This window comes from Trachemys scripta, chromosome 7 (assembly GCF_013100865.1).
Source record: "Trachemys scripta elegans isolate TJP31775 chromosome 7, CAS_Tse_1.0, whole genome shotgun sequence".
Classification (NCBI taxonomy): domain Eukaryota; kingdom Metazoa; phylum Chordata; order Testudines; family Emydidae; genus Trachemys; species Trachemys scripta.
In genome coordinates, this window is record NC_048304.1 from 5,746,470 (window position 1) to 5,769,063 (window position 22,594).

General features: G+C 42.5%; 1 protein-coding gene across 1 annotated transcript in view; it reads right to left on the reverse strand.

Moving 5' to 3' along the window:
• PRICKLE2 (prickle planar cell polarity protein 2) overlaps positions 1 to 9,835 on the reverse strand; it is a 106,968-nt gene extending 97,133 nt beyond the window's left edge. Inside the window, exon 1 of the mRNA XM_034775584.1 lies at positions 9,568 to 9,835. The gene's annotated coding sequence lies outside the window, so the exon portion shown is untranslated. The remainder of the gene's footprint in view (positions 1 to 9,567) is intronic.
• Between the last annotated feature and the right edge of the window lie 12,759 nt (positions 9,836 to 22,594).

Here is a 22,594-nt window from a genome sequence, read left to right on the forward strand (position 1 = left end):
CTATTTCAAACAAGCGACATCCACTAACGCGCAAATTCAGTAAGTGTTCTGCCGTCATCATTGCCAACGATCCACACAAATGTTAGGAATCAGTTATTCAGCGGAGGGATAGAAGGCAGGTTAATCAAACACGTCTAAGCACTGTGTTACACTGCATCAGTTTACATGAAATGACAAAACATGACACAACAGAAGTTGACGCATAGTGAGAAATTCTCAGCTCTGTGAGAGCAGAATGAGCCAGGCAATTTTCATTAATGTTACTGGGAGCTGTAAGGTTCATTTCTCATGCACTGCAGGAAAAAAAATAAATGAGACCTTTGGAAATTACAGGTATATTCATGTCTGTTACTTGCAGCGTTTGACTCTGCAGTTCTGTTCTGGTAAGTATCCAACCGAAATTAATGGGAACACATAGGGATGGCAAAATCAGTCCCCATCATGTCGTTCAACTTCCTTGGTACAATAAGCACATGTCTCCCCTATATCTTTTCACCATTTATTATAGGTACCTCACTTTCTCCAACTGTCAAATTAAACAGCACACTTGCATTTTGTTTCCAAAATTATCCTGAATGCTACAAAGCCACCGTCAAGATGAGTTTAATATTAACCTTGGTCTTTTTTCTCTCCTCAGAAATGTTTAGTCTTCATATTGGTTTGCAACTGCTTCATGCACTTTCATTTATTACTGAGGGATACATATTGACACATGCCATGATGCTATAATTAATTATACTGTCACAAATAGTCAAATACACTTCAAACACTAGCTAGCTTACTATACCAAGTGTAAAATGTGATTTAATACACAGTAATGTTTTATAACTGGTGATTTCATAACAATTGCCAAATCAGTAAGAGTGTTTGTACCACACTAACACCATGTCTAATTTTGAGGGCATAATTTAGTGCTCCAAAATAATACTGTCCATAATTTTGCACCTACAATGGATTGTGGTCATTGGCCTTGAATCAACAAGGTGGTTTTCAGAATTACTGAAAACTCAAACTCTGAAAAATCTGGTCCCTTTAACATGTCTCCAAGTTGAGCATTCTGAAACAGAAGTACCCCAAAATCACTAGTCACTTGCAAATTTAGGCCTATCTGCCTAACTACCTGTCCTGTCCATGAATCAGGAAGTGTGATGTCCAAGTGCTACTAATTGTGCCTGAAAAATCTGAAGCCAAGTTGGTGCAAGTCAGAAAATCAGGCCCAAAATATTTATCATAAACATCCCCATAATGGTAATTTACACATCTGATATAGTGCCATTGTTGTTAATCCAAAGCACGATTAAGATACAAGGACTATATTAGTATAACAATGTCAGAATTCATACGCTTTCTGGACTAAAACTCTTTCCAGCTATTTCACTACATGACATAGGTTTGAATTCTCAGGAGAGCTTTGCTGTCCATTGCCAGGCCAGCAAAAATGTTACTGAATACAATCCAATAAATATTTAATGAATACTTCCCTTTCAGTCCTAATGGGATTAAGCAGCAACCTCATTACCAAAGTCTACCTTTTTCCTTCACTTTTATCCCTTCACAATGCAGTACGAGCTGGAAATATGGATATATAATGAAATATTGGAAACATCAGCCCATAGTCCAAAGCAGGAGGAGAAAATCCAAACCCAAAGTGTCAGGTCATTTTGTGTCAGAATTCAAATAGTAATTACCTCGCTCCACCTTACATCCAGAGTTTGTGCAGAAAGGCTGAAGAGACAAGCCAGCAACAGGAGTTTATGGATAAGTCTTCGGGCCAAAATATTATCATTATTCATTTATTTATATTCTGGTAGCCCTCAACCAAGATCAGGCCTCATTGCACTAGCTGCAGTGCATACTCGTAGCAAGAGACATTCCCCCCCCTAAAGAGCTTACGATTTAAATAGACAGCGGCTATCTGAAAGGCAGCGTTATTAATCCCGATTCAAAGGTGGGCAACTGAAAGGCAGAAAAGTCAAGTGAGTTGCCCAAGGTTACCCAGAGATCTGTGGCAGAGCCAGGAACTGAATCCAGAACTCCTGAGGCCCAGCCCAGTGTCTTAACCACAGACCCATCCTTTCTTTCTATTGAATTCTGGCTTCATTTACACCGGTGCAATTCCATTAACCTCAGTGAGACTGCACTCTAAATCTGCCTCTAAAATGTAAACAATAAGAACAATCCACAACCACAGCTACACTTACCCACCCAGACAACCTTTACTGCACCAGCCCACTATGGGAGAATCCAGCCTGGCACACAGCAGCAGCATCTTACACCTACAGTACAATATTTCCAATCAAGCTGTCAGCATTAACTCAGAGTCTTCACAGTGATATCTGAGCTAGAAGCATAAAAAATGGAGGTAATTTCAGAGGCTGCTGTATGCTAACTATGGGAAAATGTTGATTTTTTAACGGCGTTCATTGTCCCTTTCTCCAACATAATTTTCTCCCATTGAAACTACACGTATACGTACAATAATGGTAAGAGATGGGTGAAAGAGATAGACAAAATATTCTTCAGATGCAGTATTGCCAACCCTGAGCATGCAAAAATCATGAATCAGGATCTCAAAATCCTGAGATTGGCTTACAATCATGAGATTAATCGATAATAATAATAGGTTCTTTTTATTTGCCTTTTAGATATTGAGCCTTTAGAGTTCATGCTTTCAAATATTTCTCTGCAATCATTAGGGCAGAAAGCTTAGTTTAAAAAAAAGGAAAGCTGAGATTCTCATATGGTCATTTGATTCCAGGACCTGTGGCTTTAAGAGGAACCCCAAATATGTAAAGGCTAGTGATAAAATCATGAGAGTTGGCAACACTAAAATATGGTATTCTATAGCTGGTGAGACCAACTTGTATTGACTGCCAGATCTGACACATGGGATTTCTAGGACAGCCATGTGCGAGTTCTCCAACTGGAGCACTCTGACTCTAGCATAGAGGTACTGGGTCTGATTTCCCACTGCATTACTCCAGTGTTACGCCAGTGTAACCCCACTGATTTGGTGGTATTATACCAGGGTGAAATGGGAGTACTGCACCAGAGAATCTGACCTGCCATGGACGTCTGTTTGGGGACCACTGTATCAGACAGTTGAACATTCTCCAAGACTAGTAATGGAAGGCCCATTGCCTGGCATGGGTAAAATAGGATGCCGAAGTACTGGAGAATATCCTGTATAGAATAAGCCAATGGCAGGCCCTAAAGCAGTGGTCTCCAAACTTTTTTTATTGCGCACCCCTATCAGTAAGAAAGAGAAGAATGTGGTATATTTAAAATTCAGTCATTGCTAAAAATAAAATAAAAAAGCACAGACTAAATCCTGCATATTGTACAACTCTTGATAATCCATCCAGAATATATAACTTTTTTGGCACACATGTTAAGATTTCTCTGAAGGTCACAAAGCAACCCTTCAGTTTTGTTTTAGTTGGGACCGTCCCAATTTGTGTCTCTTTTGGCTTGCATTTTAAATACGCAATCAGCCTCGTTCTACATGGTACATTTCAGCAAGTCCTGCATAACTTAACAAGGATGGAGAGGAAGTATTAAGGGACTATTTAGGAGTAATAGGATGAAACTAAGAGCAGAAAAAATGAGGCTTAATGTCAAGCCTGTGAACTGTCATCATGACATCATCAGGGACCTTCAGAGCTAAGAACATGAGCCCCTACAGTTTGGACTCCTAACCGAGAGCTCTAGCAGAGTTCAGTGCTCCAGGCACAGAAGAAGAATGCATAAGCACATACTGAGTAGAGGTTAACCTAGAGCAGTGGTTCCCAAACTTTAACAACCTGTGAACCCCTTTCACTAAAATGTCAAGTCTCGCGAACCCCCTCCTAAAAATGAATATTTCCAGGGATTTTCTCCTTTACCTGAGTATAAATGATAAAAGCAGTGATCTTGGAAATATAAAATGTGTTTTTATGACATGCTTATTACACATTATTATTAATTATTATTTATAATTACAGTATTTTTATTACATTATGAAAACGGCAAACATTTCCAAGATCTCACTTCCGTAGCTTGTATCACTTTGAATAAGCCTGTTATAAGACAAGGCTCCTACGTTTCATCAAGGAGTATCAGATTTGAAACAGCATGAAGGTATGTAAGAAGCCAACTCAAAGAGTTCCTCCTACATATGCATTCAGGTCTTGAGCAGTCCAGGCAAACAACGTACGTTACAACAAAGCTTCAACTTGTTCTTCAGAATAATTTTAAAAACAATCCTAGCTGCCTATTTCATTTTAAAAACAGCAAAAAATATCCACCTCCCTTTCCATTTCTTGAAGTTTAAATCTCCTCAGTATGATAGATACGCTTGCTTTGATCTGCTTAGCTCTTGGAAGTCCAGGGGCTCCAGGCTGCTGGCCCCGTGCTGTCCGGGGTCCCTAGGGACAGCTCTGTCCGCCATTAGGGAATGTTTTCCCGAGAACCCCCTGTAACATTTCGTGAACCCCCAGTGGTTCACAAACCCCAGTTTGGGAACCACTGACCTAGAGGGATGCTCAAACATTTACAGAGTGGACCATCCCTTGATGTAACCTCATGGACATTTCTCCTACCACAGGTGATCAAAGAACATCCCTTGGGCAGCCACAATTCCTTACATGGTCAAGTCAGGTTAATAATACATTATATACTTGCCTAATTTCTCTTAATGTGAAGAGAGTCATCACCACGGCAATGCTCTGCGGACCAATGGAGGTCCATGGACGTCTGTTTGGGGACCACTGTATCAGACAGTTGAACATTCTCCAAGACTAGTAATGGAAGGCCCATTGCCTGGCATGGGTAAAATAGGATGCCGAAGTACTGGAGAATATCCTGTATAGAATAAGCCAATGGCAGGCCCTAAAGCAGTGGTCTCCAAACTTTTTTTATTGCGCACCCCTATCAGTAAAAAATTTTTGAGCACACACCCGGCTGCTCTGCCATTTTTGCCGCCCACAGCAAAAACAAACAAACAAAAACTAAAAAAAGGCGCTTGGACTCCCGCCCGAACTGCCGAAGTGACGCTGCTCCAGAGGCGCTCCTCCTGCCGCGCACCCCACTTTGGAGACCACTGCCCTAAGGGATGAGCCAAGTGATCTACTACAGGGGCTCTCAACCGTTCCAGGCTACTGTCCCCCTTTCAGGAGGCTGATTTGTCTTGTGTACCCCCAAATTTCACATCACTTAAAAACGACTTGCTTACAAAATCAGATAAAAATACAAAAATGCCACAGCACACGGTTCCTGAAAAATGGCTGACTTTCTCCTTTTTACCATATAATTATAAAATAAATCAACTGAAATATAAATATTGTACTTACATATCAGTGTATAGTATATAGAGCAATATAAACAAGTCATTGTCTGTATGAAATTTTAGTTTGTACTGATTCCGCTAGTGCTTTTTATGTAGCCTGTTGTAAAACTAGGCAAATAGCAAGATGAGTTGAGTACCCCCTGGAAGACCTCTGTGTACCCCTCCGGGGTATGTGTACCCCTGGTTGAGAATCACTGATCTAATAACCACTTCTGATTTCATGTTAAAAGGCCTCACGTGTCAGTCAAGCCCTTGGTAGCCAAAATGTAAATATTTTGAAACAGAAAATCCTTGCAGCCTTAGAGGGTATATGATGTTATGCTGCAAGAAATTTCCCAGATACCTCTGTGAAATATGCTGGTTTGCATGATGACATGGAGAGGAAAGATGATCTTGTGGTTAAAAGCTCTGGGCTGGAACCCAGGAGATCTGTGTTCAGTTCCTGTCTCTGCCACAGTCTTCCTTAGATAGCCACTTACTCTCCGTGTGCCTCAGTTCCCCATCTGTAAAATGGGGATAATAATCCTTCCTTTGTCTATTTAGACTGTAAGCTCTTTGGTGTATGCGGATGGACAGTGCCTACCACAATGGGGCTCCAATACTGATTGGCGCTTCTTAGTGACAGACAGGCCCCCAGCTATGATGCTATTTTTAAAATAAGGAGATGGCTCAATATTGATAGCTAACTGAAATTTGTGTGTCGGAGTACGCTGTCCCCTCCCCTTCCCCACTGGGTGAACACAAACAAAACTGACCCTGCACTAAGTAACATTTATGGCTACTGTGGTATATTCATTACTACAGACATAGTACATCTTCAGTGGGTTTCCCACAGGTTGGTATCAAAAGTTTTTCCCATCAGCACAGCTGAATGTGCTAATTTGACAGTAACTTGCGATTTCCGACAAAAGCCACTAGGTGTGTGCCTGCTAGCACTGCGTGGGAAAGACACAGTGCTGTGCTCTTAATTGGAGGAGAAAAGGTGTTTTATTATCTGGAAAGTATGTGTTCCGTGACTTGGCTGGGTGCACTTCCACAGAGCAAAGGACCCGAAAAAGCATTGGAAGATTAAACACTGTGTATAATTTCCAAAGAAACTGTTAATGAATTGGCCCAGGAGCTCTGATATCTCCCTGGTACTCCTGCAGTACTGGACGGTGTGATAGTAATGCATGACTTCATTCCACCCATGCACTTTCCCCCTTACCAACAGCGACCATCTAAACACAGTTGTTAACGCAAGCCGAGTGCAGCGCCCCTCCCACCTCAGCCTCCAACACTTTACCAGATACACGATGCAAAGATCTGTACCTACATTTCGGGCTGCGTTGTCCCCGGCCTTTGCACGGGGGCAGAGTGAATATGGGTGGAAAAAACCTTCCCCTCTCTCTCCCATGCATCTTGTGTAAGGCCCAGTGAATACTCCACCCTCGCACCCTACAGACTGCCCCTACAAGACACAGAGCTGGCCCAGCTCATTGGGAAGAGAAGGATGCACCTTCCCAAAGGATAGTGCAGACAGCACATTTCTCCTGCATGCTGGAGAATGTAGGAAGGTCCAAGGACACAACCCCTTCCCCAAGCTGTCCCACAGATGGTGCACGTCTACACACATCCCTCCTGTGGCCCTGTGCCCAAACAACACAGCTAGTCTAGTTGTACTGCATATCGTTTTAAAATATTTTCCCTGGTTGGGTTTGAGACAGCAACTCACCTCCAATTATGGTATATAATTAATGTATTTAACATGCCCATTTCTAAAACACGCTTTGCAATTCTGTTAAATCCTCGCTCTGTTTGAGAGCAACTGCCACCAACTGATACAAATGACTGATCTGTTTTTCAGTGACACATCAAACAATGCTGGGTAGCTGTTTCCTCCTCCCCCGAATCCAGAATTTGCAATGTCTGGGTGCATATTTAGGTAGCCTTCCACCAGCGCTGTGCCCTCTGGTCTATTTAAAATCCGCGGAAGTATCTTACAGAAATATTTTAAGCACATACGCATCTTCTCTGGAGAGATGCATTCTACAGCCATACTCTCTCACGGACTGGGATCCTCTGTAGTTCTGAATGATCACTGACAAAAGAGAAAGGTCCCAAAGAGATGCCATTTTGCTTCGCCTCACTGGGAACAGCTCAGTGCTGTTACAAGACTGTATTTTCAGTGTCCTGTCCCCCCTGACATCTTTACTCCTTGTCTGTTCATGAATGATGCGCTCACTGGTAGCCTGGGCAGCTTTAACAATGCTGTCCTTATTTCCCACTCCCCAACCCTGCAATGCAAATGCCATAAACAGTCAAACAGAACTGTTATGTGTTGGCTCAGTAATGCTAGAGCCCTTTAATTTAAGCTCTAGTGTTACCTAAGAAGGAGAGAGTCACCTTCGCAAAACTTCATATAGATTCTAATCACTAGAAGAGCAAATAAAATAAACTCATTGAAGGTACAAGTAGATCAAGCAGCTAATTAAGGAAATAAGTGATAACTTAATCAAGATCATTAGAGAAATCAGCATGTTGCTGCGATTACTTAAATGGTAATGTAACAAAAATACTCTTGCGTAACCAGAGCTTTGAAAGACTCAGGGAGGCCTGCTCTGGCAATAGGCAGCGAAGCACAGAAAGATTGCCCTGTAACAGTACTTTCTTGTTTTACACCAAAAGCTGTGTCCCATCTGAGGCTGATTCAGGAAAATACTCAAATCCCCTGGTAATTTCCTGCAGACAGAACATTTAATCATCTCCAAGCCTTCACCACAAAAATCCAAAGTAAATGATTCACACTTTGAGAGGAATTTGCCTTGAGAACAAGAATAGTCTTCTGCTCCAGGATGGATCAACTATTTGTTAGTGCACAAATATTTTATTTCCCTTTCTCTCAACAGAAATAAAGTCAAGTAAGTCTGGCCATAGCTTTTCTCTTTTACCTTTCTTACATCAGCCAACTGCTCCTACGGTTGGGATTATGTGCCGTTCTGTGGGTAGAGGCTATGCACTGACTCAAAAGATACATAATATTGGATCATTTTTATTTTTTTTTATCCCCACTAAGGGGCAGTTGTAATATGATGAACAGAATTAGAAACATACAAGGTTTTCACTGCTCCAGCTCACTTGACACCTTCAGTTGCCTAGCACTATGTTCTCAAGTTTTTGCAACTGATTATTTTAAGAATTGTCCTAATCCACTCCCTCCCAAGTGGATATTTGCTCTGTCTGTACACACAGATCACTAGTCTGCCTCTCCAATTACTCCGCCAGTTGCGCAGATAAACACATCTGCTTGAAGAAAGCAGGAATCCCAAAGCATACAAATGATTTAAACTGGCTAAACGAATGCAAATAGAGGAGGATGTTAAACATATCTATAGCAGCAAATAGCCAAAGTAACTTAATGCAGACCAGCATTCTGTAGACGGCGTGCTAGTTTGTATTTGCAAGAAGTATCTTTTTTTCACCCAAATGTCTCATTTATGACTAACCAGTGAACATGTGAAATGTGACTTGCTAGTTGCTTAATTGCAAAAGTATTCAAAAGCCATTAAGTTAAGTAAGTTTCATTAGATACTTAAATATCTTTGTTTTACTTGAAAGAAAAAAAAAGTGCTTTACTTTGCATGAAAGAAAGTCTACATTCCCTTTAGAATTCATGCTAATATTTTTAATATAAAAATTCAACATCCAAGAGTTAAAAATAACATTTTAGCCTGTATTAAACACAGCTGTCAAAAGGTTCAAGATTTGCATTTTGTCATTCCACACAAATCCCCACAGCAGCTGAGATGACATACGCTACATTTTGAAACTAAGAGCTAAAGATAAGCTTCAGACTCCCACAGTGTTTTACATTTTAGACTCTTAATGCACTAAAAAACTACAAGTGGTCTGGAAGTTGGTAAGAGAAGCTGTGCAAAGCCCCACGGTTCTGTCGGTTTTACAACTTGCCAAGGTAAAAAAACCAAACCAAAACAAAACCCCACTAGACGTATAGATATTAATATCCTATATTAGAAAATCAAGTCTCTGAACTGTAATGTAGCAGCAGTAATTAAATGAGACCAAAATTCTCTGCATTTGAGCTAGTTAGCTCTGTTTTCCTGCCTAATTGTAAAAGCAACCCTGAGTTTACAGCTGGATACAGAATATTACAACTGAAAACAACTTTCCAAGTATAAATATTAGTCTCCGATTAAATGGCTTATGCTTTCCTATGTTACAAACTGAACACGATTACTTACCCCAACTAAACAGCCATTTATTTCGCGTGCACAAAAACCACTGCGTCAGTGGGAAGGAGAAAGGAAAGAGAGAAAGATGGAGAGAAAAAAGAGAGACGTCTCTTCAATGTCTTCCTAATGAGAAAAGTGTGGTGGCTGAAGCAAAGAGCAAAATGCTTACTGAGGCCCTCTGGGGTACTCAGCGAGAGGTGGAGAAGCATTCTTACACAGCCTGACTAAAACACTGCCATTTGGAGTGGCTTTGCTGTTCAAGAAGGCTGCTGCGAGTCAGTTAGGTCATTTGGGGAGTTAAAGCACTCAGGCTGTTTCCAGTGACGCCCACCGAAGTTTTAGCTTATTGGCGAAAATCAGGAGGCATAACCCAACCCTGTCCCTCTAACCAAATTCTGATCTCAGGAGCCAGCATCCCTTACAGCTTTAACTAACAGAGCTAAGGAAAAGTTATTTTGCCCAACGCAGCTCATGGCTGTACGTCAGTAGAAAAAGGTTTATAAGCAGCACATAGTTCTAAAAGTAATAATGAGTCTCACAGTTAACTATCATGCCATAAAAGATGCCAGGCAAATAACCTGAATACTGTTCACGTGTGTTCTTTTCGATAGAACCTAGCTGTAAAAGAGGTTCAGTTCTTTTCACTGCATACAGATCTACATGCTTGATCTAACTCTTGATATTTACTCATAAAATTATAAACTGCAGAGCTACAACATGTGCCACTTCCTGCAGGAGGCAGGATCACCTAGAAACTTTCTGTTCATTCCCAAACAGGTCGGCATGGAAGAAGATACTGGCCTTTTATGCTCACGTGATAAATTTTGATCTTGTACAGTTGTGTAAACCTGGAAAGATTCTGCCGACATATTGTACCTGCAAAATTTAGTCGAAAAGTTTAGATACAATCGAAATAATAGTTGTAGTTATTGCAGTAGTTTTCAACCTGTGACCCGCGGACCCCTGGGGGTCCGCAGACTATGTTTAAGGGATCCGCAAAAGGTGACTATGAAAATAAAAGTTTCAGAACTCAGAAAAGGCATTCCGTTTTTCTGATCAATCAGAAGTATGCGAATACCCCCACCTACAGGTCAAAACCTGGAAGTGTTGTCGTTACCATAGAAGCCCACAGTTTAGCGCCCTTTCTCACGCTATCAGAGGAGTAGCCGTGTTAGTCTGGATCTGTAAAAGCAGCAAAGAGTCCTGTGGCACCTTATAGACTAACAGACGTATTGGAGGATGAGCTTTCGTGGGTGAATACCCACTTCATCGGATGCATGCTGCTTTCTCACGCTGCGTCAAATGCCGGGCCAAGTACATGTAACATTTATAGTTGAATTCTGTTGAGTCAGTTTTCAGTTTAAGACTTCTATGGTAGGGGTCTGCGGACCACAGGCTGTATTTCCAATGGGTCCACACTGGCTTTTGACATTTTTTTAGGGATCCGCAAATGAAACAAGGTTGAAAACCACGGCCCTATAGTGTATACTCAAGAATTTTGAATTGATGTACGAACTGCAGAAACCAGACTTAAAGTAGTTTTTTCCAGCTTGGCACAGGCATGTGGATAAAGCCAATGAAGACTACATGCGAGCAAAGGAGTGAGGCTAGAAAAACCATTTAGCTATGGTATTCCCAGTTTAACTTTAATGGGCTGTTTTGCATTTAAAAGTATTACCTTGCAGATGCAAAATATACATTTTAAATGTAGAAAAGGAACTTCAAACAAAAGTTCCAGAATAACCAAACAACAGTCAAGAAAAAAGGTACGTCTTTAAAACTTCAGCGAGATCGCTTCAGGAGGAGCGAGAGTAGGAAAGCAAATTTCACTTCCATTCATTTTCAAGATGATGGAGAAAAATCAAGGGATGGAAGATCAAAAGAATGCTTGAAAGAATAATCATGATTATCTCAGCAAGCAGGCTTTCAGAAACTCGCTCTTTCTGATTGTTGGAAGCACCCCGTTTTCCTGCAGCTAGCTCTCACCAAAATTAAGTGTGTAGAAAAGAGTCTAGCAACTTCAGACCTAAAAAACACACAGTTTACCAATGATCTTCCAGAGCATCAGAATTTGGGGCAGGCTATTATTGCTACAGAAGGCTAATGAGTGTCCATGGTACTTTATAATCAAATGTCCCTTTACCAAGGAGTTCACAACCTAGGTATGATACATAAGATACTAGTCAAAGTACAAGAACACATTCACCACCAGTACATCACCCTACATTGGAAGACTTCACAGACTAAGGGTATGTCTTCACTACCCGCCGGATTGGCGGGTAGTAATCGATCTATCGGGGATCGATTTATCGCGTCTCGTCTAGATGCGATAAATCGATCCCCGAATGTGCTCCCCATCGACTCCGGAACTCCACCAGAGTGAGAGGCGGTAGCGGAGTCGAGGGGGGAGCCGTGGCTGTCAATCCCGCACCATGAGGACCCGAGGTAAATCGATCTAAGATACTTCGACTTCAGCTACGCTATTCACGTAGCTGAAGTTGCGTATCTTAGATCGATCCCCACTCCCCAGTGTAGACCAGCCCTAAGTAGGTTCTAAGTAAGAGTTTGGAGGTTATCCTGCTCATTCAGGAGTCTATTCAGAGCAACCAATAAGAGTCAACTTGCGTCTGATAAAATCCCCAAATAAGTTTTTACCCAGCCCTCAGTTATACCACACAACTGGGCTTTACTGCGGCTGTTGTTTTAATTACGTGAATTCTAGCGCTCATTATAACATGATAGCAAAGGAAACTGACGTCTTCAGGGGTATCCGCAGAATCAACAGAACTGTGGGCCAGCCCTCAACACATTGCTGTGGTCTCTCTGGATGGAGGGAGGACAGAGTGCAAAAGGAGGGAGTCTGGTCTCCTTGCATGTTCAGTCCTGGGCCTCTTTGTTGAGGCTCCCAAGAAGCAAGGCGCTATTTACAAGAGGCATTTCCCATCTCCGAAAGTGGAAACCTGTCTGCCCACCAACAGAAGCAGTTGCCCCTCCACTGGATGGGAATGTCTTTCAAGTACTATCGACCTGAGCAGCAACCAAATGGAAGAGAACGGTTTTGAATCCATTTACCAAGCCCCAGTACAAAAGTCTACCACCTGAAGCCTGGAGGAGAAGCTGCCAGCTTCTGATTCTGTTCCACTTGTTTTGTAAGCTGCTCTTCGGTTGTACTCCTCCGCTCGAAGAACCTATTCAGCTTGTCAACCATAGCATTTCATCTGGCCCATAGCAGCATGCTAAGGTCCAAGAGGATTTGCTTCAGGTCCAGGTATTTGGCTCCATTTGCTTACACGGCAGGACCTCCTTCAGAGATTGGGTAGCACAGTCTTTCCTCTCCAGCCCCTCTGTTACCCAGACACACTCCATGTGCCAGCAACATCACCTGAGCCAACAACCACAGTCCAGGCTCAGCAGGGATAAAAAACAACAAAAAAACCCTCCATACTGCAACCCAGCAACTTAAAACTCCAGCCTGGCAACTTCTTATTTCATTAAAACCACATTAGGAATATCCACAGGAGCTGATTTTACTAGAAGATGTCACGAATATTTATGCCGGATTTTTGTTTAGCAGTGTGTATTGTACAGCTGAGCTGGTTTTTTTTCCCCCTCCAAGCCACAATGTTACTACAGCACAGACGTGTGTTTGTTTGTGCTGCTCCTGCGGTACTCCAGAGCAAAGGTGGGGTGCTGCAGTGTGATTTTTCAGTTCTCCCATGCATTTACTGAGGAGGACAGCATTGCTGCACCGAAAATGCCAGATGCTTTTCTGCAATCCAGCCCCTTTGCAGCACTGGTGGTGGCAGGAAAGCCACTGCATCTACCCACCTGAGGAGCCCCATTATAGAAGGCGAGAGGGAGGGGGCGTGGCCAGGGCCCTCTTGCAGTCTGGCTACTTTTGGCTGGTGTTATAACCTATTGGAGCACAGCGAGCTGAGGACATTTGGAGCAACACCTCTCTCTACGCTGTGGCTGGTGTAAAACCAGCCACAGAATCAGGGAGCCACAACTAATTCCACCGCAGCATCCACCACGTACAGGGCACAGCGACAAATCTGGCCCAAAGTGTTTCCAAGAGAGCACAAGGACGTTGGTGTGGCTGAATCTCACGAACATAGCAGCTCTCTCTTGGAGCTTGGTATGGGGTTGGGTGGGAAAGTTGCCTTACTTGAGGGTTTCCTTCCTCTTTAATGTTTGCATTGCTGTGAGGAAATAGGTTAGAGCAACTTTAGCTCAAAATTAACTAAGTTATTTTTTGTCCAGAGATGCTCAAACTCATGAACAATATCAATTTGTTATCCTGAAGGCTGTGGGATGCGATTTCTCTCCAGGAGGCAGCAGGACTCAAACACTAGAATTTATCAGATTATGAATCCTTTCCTATCCAAGCTCTTTTACTGCTCCATAAATCATTTTCTCATTGTCTATACAGTTCTCCCCCACCAATATTGGATTAGCCTGAAAACCAATAAACATCCTTTTTAAGATCCTCAGCTACACATATGGAATGGATTAAATGATATTTTATTTTCCATTTACTAGTGCTAAAGAAAATGTGTTCATTGAACCATTTTTATTTTGCACATATAAGCAATTTATTCCTATTTTATAAAACTATTTATCTTCTAGCCAGTACTCCAAACATCCATCTATAAATTCATTCTGAATGTGCCCATGACAGAACTATTTAAGTGCAATTTGCCAAACTATGATTCAAAAACATCATGTTCAAAAATCTCTCTCTCTTTGAGATGTGTGTACAGGCACTCAGACACACGCAAACCACGTTTTTGATATTTAAGACAAGCTAATCAGTCCTTTCTTTTAGCCTCACCAACATAAAAGCGTGTTTACGGACTCTGTGGGTCCTCTGTACTGATAAGGTATTTTATTTCTACAGTCAAAATGGATCCATGGCATTTTAAAGCAAACCTCTGAAAAGATGAATGAGAAATGCTTTGTGCAGTCTCTACATAAACTCACAGTGCTCTTTGGCAATAACCTGCCAGATCCACAGGTGGTGTAACTGTGAATGGATCCTTTGATGTCACTTCACTTCAACTGCGATGTTCCAATTCACATCACGTGAGGCTGTGACCCCTAAAGACTATGGGGATGGTAACAATGGAATTGATTTGGCCTGTCTTGCTGAAGTGCTTCTCTTTCTAGAACCCCCATACTCTTGCAAAGTATGCACTTGCTTCTTTTTTTAATCCCAGGAGTCCGGTTTCTGCATGTTGCTGACCTGTTTTCAGTGGGGGGTTGAGAGGGTCCAGAACCTCCCAGGATCTGGCTTTTAACCTCTTATTTACACTCCTCCGGTTTTATTTCTTGCCTCCCGCCGCAAGCAACTCGGTAACTGACATTGGGTCACTTTATCTACAGCTGTAAGGGCAACACAGGCTGCTTCACTTTTCGATTCCCCTTTGAAACTGCTCTCTGGGCACTTCCGAGACCACTGTCTCGACTACTTAAAATTTCCATTAATTTTTGGTTATGATTAGCAGGTCAGTCCTCGCAACTCCGATAACAGCAGGGTTGATAAGTGCAACTACATTAAAATTATCTATGCATAAGGGAGAATAATTAGGGGAGCAAATTCTTGCCAACACTTATCAGCTGTATGCTGACTGCTTGCTTTTGTACTGCTAAAGGCTTCAGAGAGCCAGGAAGGCTGCACTGTGCCCTAAATTTCATTGCTCCTCAACACAGTGTCCCCAGGCAGACAAATCTCTCCTCCAGTGTGGGCAAGATGTTGATTGTAAAACCGTGGAGGCAATCACTCTGGGAGGCAGGAGCACAGAGAAATTAGAGGAACATTCTCCTCTCGGTGCATCTGTGCCACTTCCTTTTACGCAGATGGAAATTATGCACGCAGATCAAGTAGGTGACTAGGTTTAGAAAATTCAGCTCTGGCCTTAGGAGCAGGAGGCCTGGGGGGAGGGATGGCGAGGAAAGAAACACAATGTCTGCTGAAATCATGAAAAGCCGTAGCTGCTTGTAACCACAGGAACTCCTGCAAATGCTCAGTCCTGCACCCTCCAGCAGACGTCATTAGTCAATGGTAGTCACAATGGCGAAATTGATCAAGATAAAAAGTGGTTGAGACAGTCATAAAAGACTTGTAAAAATGTTTAAGATCTCAGCTCCTTTGAAGCCATCTAGAGCTCTGCTAAGTTGCTTATTTTATTTGTTTTCTGGTAAGGGTTAGCTTAGTTTTCAGCTAACAATATTTATTTTAATACACCACATATCTTGGCCTGTAGGTCAAAGCCACTGCAGCCATGCGCAATTATTTAGTGTGAAATTAAGCCCAGCACTGGGGAATGCCAACTTCTACTCCCTGAAATGATAGAGGGGTTGTAGGAGTTAGGGCATTGTCTACGCTGCAATCACATGGTTTTGCCATTGACCCCATGGGAGCAGGTTCAGGACTATCTCTGAAAGAGTCTGTTCCCTTTGCAAATGTTCTGAAGAGCTCCAACAAAGTTCTGAATGTGAAAACCGGATAACACTGATAACGTCACAGGCCAGATCCTCAGCTGGTGTGAACTGTAGAAGTCAACAGAGCTGACGATCCGGCCTATTGTTTTTAAAACTGCCTTCCCCAGACAGCTCTTTATAGCACCATTTATTCTTTTCCTTCGGTCACAGTCAGTTTCATTATTTGCATTGGAATAATAGAAGAAACATGCCTTGCCATGACCTCTCCGTTTCTTAAAATAGGCAATTGTAATGAAAAGTTGGACTAATGAGCAGAGGTACAGCTCAGAGCTTCGTTGCGAGAACTGTTCATCTTTATAGTCCTGACCCCAAAACTACTGACTAGGTGGCACTATAAGAAATAGCCATAAGACCTATGAATGTAGCTTGTAAAGCTCTTGTGTTCAGCTAGTTAAATTGCTCAACTGGCCGAGCATTCCAAGGGATCTGTCTGTGGATGCTTCTGAAAATGCCCTCTCAGGGATTGGAACGGCTCTTGCAGTGATGAACTGTTCAGCTGTTTCCAGCATGAGTGTGTTGTGTGTCACATATTCTGAGGGGGCTTTCAAATACCATAAATTAATTTGGGCAATGGGGCCTGTCTCTTTCCCTTTAGTGCAGGCAGGCTAGAGCGGTTCCATTTTGCAATACAGTCCAGGCCACCCGCCTTTTTTGTTTTGTATTACCAGAGTACCTATTGCTGAAGGACACCCCCCACCCCACCCCCCAGAGTACCAGAGTAGCTCACAAGACATGACTCCAGGGCACGTATTAACATACAGAAGAACGTACAATAGTACGAAGACACAGACGTGCAAATTAGCAGCTAAAATGCTTCCAAACAGAACTAGAAAATTCCATTTTTAATATGTCAAATTATGAAAAATAAGAGCCTTCACTTCCTTGTGTTTAGGACACCTTACTTCTCTCTGCCTCTGCCATTTCTTTGGCTTCACTGGACCCTACCATGACAGGAATTGTTTCTTGAATTAGGGAAATGAAATGTAATTCAGCTCTATTGGTGGCAGTTACTGGAATTCTCTTCCTGAGCACTCTAATTCTGACTTAACTGTCATCATGTATCATTACATTAAAACACACCCCTGACAAAGACTATAGGGCCATCTTTTACAAAGCAAGCCATTTTGTTTTGTTTTTTTATCACCACACTTGAGGACCAGATTTTCATTACTGCACACACAAACTCTGTACAAGCAATTACTGCAGCTGGGTATTCTGCATGTGCACTCACTACAGTTTGCTGATGCTTACATAATCACAGCAGCACGCTGAAGTTATTCACATGTATTTCTACGCACTCAACTCCACATGTCATCAGCATCATGGTATGTGGAATCACAACTCTTTTCAAACAGGAGGCATTTTATTAAATAAAGCAGCTACCCCGATCAAAACACGCTAACAGGCTTCCGGAGAGCTTAAGTTCCCGTTTTGTCTCTCTTGTTTACCAGGGAGCCCATCCTCTCTGGAATTCTATACAGCACACAGAGACACCTAGTGGCTGGATGATAGTCTGCATACAAAAATGTCATTTGATACAGTAGGCATCCTTTATTTAATTCTCCTTTGTTACACCAAACTATGTAAATGCTGTATCCCTTTATAAAATACAGTGGAGGATTGCAAGTTCTTGTCCCTGAAGAGGACCCTAACCGCTCCCTGTTTCAATGTTAGTGCCACCCAGCTTTGGTGTTTAGGTTCCTCTCCCCTAGTGCTCACAAAGTCTCTGCCCGCCCCTTATCAAGGTGCACAGTTGGGAAGGAGGAGAACACAAGCAGCCTGCCTTCCATAACCCGTGGCCTGGACCAGGGCCAGGTACAGTCGTAGTCATTGTGCTGATGGATTGCTCCATCCCTTCATCCCTATTCGCCGGGCATGCTCAGTGCCCAAAAAGGGGCTTGGGAGGGCTAGGACATTGGTCCCACCCCTCCCCTCTTATGCACTAGATGGTGAAGCTGGCCGGCCACCTGAGGGGGAGTGAGTAGTGAGCTGCACTCTGAAGGGGTGCAGCAATGGGTTTCTGCAGACTGAGGGGCTCTACAAAGTGTTCCAGCTCCCAGTGCTCCACTTCGGGGAACGAGCCATGGGAGAATTCTACTCTCTAATCCACACAAGGCACAAATGATCACAAACGAGCAAAGGGGACATGGGAGACTTCTGGGTAGGGTGACCAGACAGCAAGTGTGAAAAACCCGGCACAGTAATTTCACACAGTGACTAAACACACAGTTATCAGTATTAAACCACCCTCAAACACAAATACATCCTGGGCTGCCCATACACCCCGCCACCATTCCACGCCATGGGTAACAATATCAGGGACATCAGATCTGCACCATCAATAAATACATTTCACTCGTGCAGGATTTTTAGAAAACTAAAACAGAAACATGAATTTGCCCATGTAGATGAATCTAACGAACGATGCCCACAACAGCTTTTTTTCTGGATTTGATTAAATAGAGAACACAACATACCAAAAATATTTTTCCCCTTTACGATAAACTCTGTATTCTAAAATTAAACCCAGCAGGGTAACCAAGATCCTGTATAGATTTCAAAAGATACTGCACTCTTCTTCTTCTTTTTTTTTTGAAACCCTGCCTGCACTGTAGACACACATTGCGAAAACTCTTGAGTACCTCTGGCACCAAATGTAAACACTACGAGAGCTAAAAATCATGTACTGTTTTTATCTAGATAGTCTACACCACAGAGCACAGCTGCGGTTCGCCATTTCATGATAAACCACTCTCGGCTTTAGATCATTTTGAGTGTGTAACTGTGGATGCGAAAGCAAGATATTATCATAAAAAGACAAAAAAAGAGGGAGATGGAACAACCAAAGAAACGTGGGAATTAAAAAAATGAAACAGACTTTTTTAAAACACATTTCTCAGACATCAAAGTTTGCATTTCCCTTAAAGACAACTGAACTCTTTTGTGAGTATATAATAAACCCTAAAGAAATTCTTGATCTTTTGTAAATAGAAGACTCCTGTATGTATTTTTCAATTGAGATGACTGTATCCAGGTTTCAGCTTTAATAATGCCAATGATTACTTACATCTTCTGTAGTTATTTCTACTGCAATGGATAACTGGTGCTCATTAGAAGAAAGGAGTAAACCTTTCACTTTTTTTTTTTATAACACTCTCCTACACATAATAGTGGTAAGTAGGCTATAAGATCAAAACAATGTAAGAGCACTGTCTAGTGGCTTAATTAAATCACATAGAAAGGAATGATCTCTATCCCTGTCATCGCAGAGTGAAAGCAAAGCCAGGAAAAGTGTAGTGAGTGTTCACTATTGCCAGCTCGTACGATTTTAGTGAGAGTCTTGCAATATTTGCTGTTTCTCTTGAAGCCCCAGCTTCTGGAGTTAGGTGATTATGAGAGAATCTAAGGGTAGGTCTACACTTACCTCCGCGTCCGGCGGTAAGCAATCGATCTTCTGGGATCGATTTATCGCGTCTTGTCTAGACGTGATAAATTGATCCCGGAAGTGCTCGCCGTCGACGCCGGTACTCCAGCTCAGCGAGAGGAGTACGCGGCATCGATGGGGGAGCCTGCCTGCCGCGGCTGGACCCATGGTAAGTTCGAACTAAGGTACTTCAAATTCAGCTACGTTATGAACGTAGCTGAATTTGCGTACCTTAGTTCAAAGTGGGGGGGTTAGTGTGGACCAGGCCTTAATTTTAAAAAGTAATTTCCTAGTCCTCCTGGTAATGGAGAAAAGCTTGAAAATACGGCCAAACGCCACTGACTTGAATGGGGCTAGGATTTCACCCATAGACCCTACAGGCTCAAAAACCAGAAGGCAAGTGAAAAGAACCCACATTTTCTCTCTTTTTCTTTTTATAAACTACATCTCATGATTTTTAAGCCCATTTCCTGATTTTGGGTGGCCTGCCTGATGATTGTTGAGCATTTGGGGTTGGCAACATTGGATGCTTGAGTGGAGGAACTCCTGCGGAGATGGAATGCTTCAAAACTAGCATGTGGACTTTGCTTTCTGTTTGAGTCAATAATAACAGTTTCCAGTTACACAAGCTCCCCTCATTTCTCATCTTTCCTTAATTACGGCTCCCCTGGAAGAATACACAAATGGCTACTTACAGCGGAAGAAAGCAGTTAAATACTCTTGAACAGTAGGAGTTGCAATTGGCACGTTAATGAGATCATTATTGATTTTTAATGTACTTGTTTAAAAATAAAATTGCATGCATTTGTACAGACCTAGCAGCTTCCCAATGCGGGGGAAACCATTTTTAATGCATGTTACCTCAGCGCTGTCTTGAATAAAAACTGATTTCTCCAGTGCCTTCCAGCTGTTTGTCACACTTCCAGAAAAATGGCACCTGACCGGCGGTGCGTACACTGTTTGAACAAAAACTAAAAAGCGCTGAGTCATTTCAGCTATCATTGAGGTCAATGGAAAGTTAGGACATTTTGCACAATGACATTGCAGAATCAAGTACCATATTCTATCGAGGTTCTTATCTCTTCCTATATTTTCATGCATTTCATTGACCTTTCGCATACGGCTTATGACCACCGTTTCTCCTGACATGAAGATCTGCGCTGGAAACCTTCAGAGCTAAATCCATGAGTTTCTTCATCTCAACCTGAACCAGCACTTTGAAGCTGGAGGTTGTAACAGACTCATGCGCTCTTTGGATCAGGCACAGAGATGGACATATAACAGACCAGTGGGAAAAGTTAAAGGAAAAGTCACAGTGAAATTGTGACCTCCCGAAATTGCAAGTCCTCACAGAGCAAGAAAGCTTCATCAAGGCATCTTTAACTTATTTCTCATAGAGAATGGGGCTTCAATGGGACTAAAAGTGCCTCAAGTTAAGCATGTGCTTAAATGTTTTGCTGGATTAGGGCCTAAAGCCCATTTTATTAAATGGACAAGCTAAAGGCGGCCATGCAGTTTTCTTGCTCAGTAGAGGTTGAAAAGACTAATACAGGCTTAGCTAATAGAACTGGGTCATGTAACTCAAGCAGCAGAGGTTCATGCTTTCAGAACCAGATGTCCCAGACTCAGTCCCCACTAATAACAACCCACCCACGGGTGCAGCATGACATGTGCCCATATAGGCCAGGCACGAAGAGTCAGCGGAATGCATGAAGGAACTGGAAGATGTAAGTATTTATACCGTGAGTTCCGTCACACTGCGTCACATTACGAGGCCCATTATAATCTCTACAGCCTGTCATAAAGGACAATATGTGCTGCTGTAGTTCTGAGGAGCTCCCATATGTCTGACTTATCACATGGTCACTCCATAGCATGTTGAGGGTCACTCCTAGAAGTGCTGCCACCTGGAAAACTGGCGTTTTGTGAATTATGTCACACCATGGGCCGATGCCTTACACTGTGATGCAATACTCAGAAGTGCTGTGTCTGTGGCAAGACTTCTAGGAATACGGATAGCCAAAATGGTGGAACTCTCGCTGGTTTAGAGGTTCAAGAGGTAAAATTCTCAACTCTCCAGTGTTAGGAGGTACCAGTGTCAAGGTATCCCAAACTAAGTGAGGTCACCTTAAATCTGAAATGTTCTAGTTTCTTTGAGGAAAGGTTAGATTATAATCCCTCAGCATTGTTTTACAGCTTTTAACAGATATATGACCAATAGACACGGTGTATTTATTTCTTTTTCTGAAACTGAACACAAATAGAGGCTCCTGTGCACTGAAATCGGTAGGAAGCTTAGCATGGGCTTGGCTTTTACAGAATCATAGAAATGTAGGGCTGGAAGGGGCCTTGAGAGATCATCCAGTCTGTCCCCTGCACTGAGGCAGGATTAAATATTTCTGGAAGCACTTTTGTGAGTTAAACTGCCTTCAGCAAGAAACCCTGCAGTACTATCTAATTCATGACAATCAAAAGCAGTGAGCAGCCGTTCAGAAGAGAGGCCATGATGCTTGCATGACAGAGATCTATTATTAGGGATCTACTATTCCAAATGGATCCCAGTTTCACCTCGCAGCTCCTCTCTGAAAGGCTACACCACAGCAGCTTCTCTTTCAGAATCAACACAGTTGTTTGCGTTGCATTTTTCTCTTTCTTACATGTCTCAGCTCCTTTCCTGTGTCCCTAGAGTGTTACGTGATTGCTAGTGTGAATGATCGTTCTCTAGTCATAATTCCTTTAGCCACACTAACACTGGAGACTGATCAAAACCCTGGGTTCTCCATTTTGAAGCACAGTCACGAGGCAGCTTTTACAAACTCCACATCAGATGCCAATATTCATCTGCAGCAAAAACGTGGGAGGCTAACGGGTCAGCTGAGCACAGGCAATAACCTTAGGAGAATATGAGTAACCACGCAAGGTACAGCGGCTTCATTTGCATCATGTAAAATTCCAGTGGTCACAAAATGAAACCATTAATGCCAAGGCACTTCACTTAGGCCTTCCCTCGCCACCTTTGCTTTACATTAATGAAAGGGTTCACCCTCATATCCCAGTAAATTAAAGGTTAAATTGCCACAGTTAGCCGCTACACACAGCAGGATGTAA